Source organism: Gavialis gangeticus, unplaced genomic scaffold (assembly GCF_001723915.1).
Source record: "Gavialis gangeticus isolate Ggan-Ray unplaced genomic scaffold, GavGan_comp1, whole genome shotgun sequence".
Classification (NCBI taxonomy): Eukaryota; Metazoa; Chordata; order Crocodylia; family Gavialidae; genus Gavialis; species Gavialis gangeticus.
The window spans coordinates 206,444,125-206,448,324 of record NW_017729032.1 but is presented as its reverse complement, the minus strand read 5'-3'; positions in this window follow the sequence as shown (position 1 = coordinate 206,448,324).

Sequence of the window (4,200 nt, the reverse complement as noted above, 5' to 3'; positions counted from 1 at the left end):
ATATTCAAAGGACCTTTCCTTATTCCATTTAAAATGCTATAGCAATTGTACTTATTTCCTTAGCTTTTCTGGTTTTGTCCATATCGGCTCATGCTGTTCTTTTATACTCATCCTTAGATATATGTCCTTATTTCCTCTTCTGTTTGGACTAGTTCTGGGGTGTGATAACACACAGTCACTGGATCTGGCCTGAACATGTAATAAAATAATAGTTCTTATTTGGTACAATAGTATGTACTAAGTTAGTAGGACATTTTATCTAGAATTCTTTTAGAATCACCTACTCTTCTAAAAGTAAGAGCCAGCTCCTTTTGAAAATACAGATATTGTATTACTGGCCAGTATCTTCTTCTTTTAATGGTTAAAAAGAAAATCTCAAACTAGGTGGAACCAATACTAAAATCCCAATAATCTTAGTTGGGTTATTCCAGCCTACTACATTTCCCATAACAGGAAATTGTTACATAGTTAGAAAATTAGTATTTGTCTTCCTAATCAGGAGACCACTAGAAATAGAGAGCCAGAAGGGTTGTCTTTTGCTAACATCACAGGTTATTTCAATTTCTGTTGTGACAATACTTGCACCTTACCAATGTTAGCAGATCCAATATTTGTTTCACATTTCCCACCCCCAAGCAATCAGTGATAGTTTTATGGAACAAATACTTCTAGTTCATCCTACAAGGCTGCCACATTGTTTGGATTCATGGGCTTTTACACAAGAAAGACCTAAGGTGCCCAGTAAAGCTCAAACTCCAGTGCAGGAAGCACTAAATTAGAATTGTGCTGTATTCTTCAGCCTGTGGGTTATTATTTTCCTTTTAAGTTTTAAATTTTAATTGGTGCATATATATGTGTGTGTGTATCGTTTACATTTTTTTTCTCAGATCTTCCTGAACCAAAGGTATATTAGCATAAATGCAGGCATTTCAAAAAATTCATTTTGAAGCAACAAACTACAAATTGTCAGCCTAACAACACTTTGTCTGCAGAAACTGTTAATAATTAATTTTGTAAGGTCACTTGTGGTATATACATGACATGGTATACCCAGCAAAGCGCTCTGTCTTACATGGTTAAGACAGAGTTTGTGCTTAAGTGCTTTGCAAAATTGGAAACCATATCCAAACATTTTTCAGTTGAATCTAGTAAAGTTAGTTTTTATGTAAAAATATTAATATTAGTTGGTTGAACAATATTTCCCCCCTCAATGCTGGAAAACTGCAGCATAGCTTATCATTATAGGAGTTGGTTAATATAACAGAAATGTGTACATTCTGGATGACTTATTCTAATGCAATTCATGAACTATTTGTTGTTTGTGTAATTTTGAATATAGTCTTTTTATGTCACTAATTGGGAAATGAACCATTGTTTCATAAATGCTATTTTAATGTGCTTTTTAACTTAATAACTGGGAAAATAAGAATATGATTTTTGTAGGTTATTGATCAATTATTCAATTATTTCAGAATTAAATAAGGAAAGGGTGACAAAAATTTGGCCTTGCTTAAAATAAATTTTAAATATTAACCCAAGTGGGTTGGGAGCCTTTCTTAACTAAGAAGTAGTAGCAACTGGAAGAGGCCAATATTTAGGGTTTTTGTATGAAGCACATTTTAATCCTGCTGTACTGCTCAGTAGAAGTGAACAGTGCAGATGCCAGCGGAGTGTATCATCATAATGAGTAATACTGTAATACAGAGTGTATTTTTTGGGGGGTGAAAATCTTAATCTCTTCTTATGAAGATTAAACAAATATTTTCATGGTGTGCAAGTGAAATGTAATTTTTTTTCCAATAAAATATTTCTTTTCCTAAATATTTTCCTTTGTAGCCTTTTTTCTTTTTTCACAAAGAACTGTTTAATTATTTAATATTTTTTTGTGTAGAAAGCTCAGTAAGAAATGCAGTTAAATGAGTCAGGGGCCTAACTTTTACCTTATACATTTTTAACTAATTTTTTCCTTGCAAGAAAGATCAAGTACTTCAAGCTCATACAAAGTTTATCAAAGCAGTGAGAAATTACTAATTGCCACCTATGGGAGCAAAAGACCTGAAAAGAAGCACAAAGTCCTGGTATCATAGACTTGCTGGCTGGAATTCAACACAATATTTTGGTTGATATTAACTGGCTAATGCTAAATCCTTATGGTTCCTTAGCATTCAAATCATTCTAGCACAGAATGCTGAAGCCCCAGAAGGACGTGCTAGTGTGCATGGTATGTGGTGCCACTGTGCATGGTACAGGAAAGTACTGTAAGGTATGTGACTGTGTAACTCTGGATTAAGGTTAATGAATGGGTCCCAAATTGATGGCCATGAAAGTTTCGCCACACAGCCTTAGAATCATTTTGTTAGAAAAAGTGGAATCTCAGTTTGATGTAGGTAGCAAACTGCAAGATGTCATCAACCTAACATAACATTTTTGTCTGCAAAATTTATTATAAATGATAAATTGATTAATTAATTTTAGGAGTCCATCTGTGGATGTATAGATGTTATGGTATATCGAGCAAGTGCTTGATCTAGCAAGCAATACGATTGAGTATCATCTTATCCTCGCAGTCACTGACACAACTGGACTTCCTAGTGCGAGAGACAGAAGAGGCATAGGAAAGAATAGGTACACTCTCACCCCTTGAGGTAACACCTAAGAACAATTTTCCCAACATGTATGTTCCTACAGAGTAAACTTGGTCCAATTTTTTTATCCAAATCTTTATTCAAAGGTGTAGTTTAACCTGATAAATAAATGTCCATATCCAGTTAATATCACCCAATGTGTGGTAAAGTTAATGAATGAGTAAAGCATTAATTTGCTAAGTGTCTGAACATATTAATCACAATGAAATGGGAAGGAAAAAAAACAGTAGAGGGAACTGTTAATTATATTATAAAAGGTCTGATTTATTTAACTTTTATGTGGTTCCACTTCTGGGTAATCTGTAACACCTTAACTGTGTTTTACTTCTTGAATGTTTATTGTGTTACAGCCAGTTTTCCTCACACTGGCATCACAAATTCAAAAGGAAACATCAATCAGATAAGAACGTTGCACTTCTCAGCAAGGGTCAGGGATTATATGTATATGTAAAAGATAGTTGTATATGTGATGAGTTTTATTGTTCTCTTATCTGTATACATTATAGTATTTGATCAAAATGTAATTTTGATATACCTTCATATTTCAGCTAAGTATCTTTTATATGTCAGCTTAAGGATCTGGAAAACTCCCAGATGCCATGTAAGAGTCTTCAAGAAAGAAGATGGGTCTGATTGGAAATTACAGAGGGATTGCCTTGCTGTCCACCACAGGAACAGGGCCAAATTAAGCCTTTAGTGGGCCCTAGGCAAACTCATGGGCCCCTACTTAATACTGTATATTTATAGTACTTTTTTCACTCTATAATTATTATATGTAAAATAAGTACAACTGGGCCCCCTCTTCACCTAGGGCCCTAGGCATGCGCTTAGTTTGCCTGTGCATTAATCTGGCCCTGCACAGGAAACATCATTGTAAAAACCCTCCTGAACTGTCTCCTGGGATAGGTTTAGGGCAGGGGTGGGCAATTGTTTTGGCTGGAGGGCTGCTAACAAGTCTTGGTGAGCTGTTGAGGGCTGCAAGAGTACCCCACCCTTTGACAGGTGTCCTGCACCCTGGCCGCTGTCTAGGAACCAGAAGTCCGGCCCCGTAACTGCTCACCTCTGCTCCTGGAAGTCTCTCGCCTTGTTCTGGAAGCATTTTTTGTTTTTTGAGATGGGGGGCTGGTTGCCATCTTGAAACTGGAAAAAAAAACATATACTAAAAAAATCAAATATCTGCTTTAACTTGTTTTAATTTTATTTTTAAAAATATGTCCTGACTTGTGTTTGTGTGCATAGTGTATCTAGAGGTAATTGAATAAGAGCTGAAAATACAGTCTTACTCTTGTATATTGTGTGTGGTGGGGTGTAAGTATAGTGGGTGGGGGTGCAGAAGGGTGTGGGGTATGTGGCTGGCGTGGGGGGTGTGAGGTAATGTTAGGTGTGTGTGTCAGGCTGGGATGATCTTCTCAATCATAGCAGCAGGCACCCTGGGTGTCAGAGGCCAATGGAGCCATTTTAGAGGCTCTCTCTGCTTTGCAATTATGAATATATGTGTGTGTGTGTGCAAGTGGGGTTGTGGTGGGAGACAGGGGTCTCTGGGGCTGTGTGAACC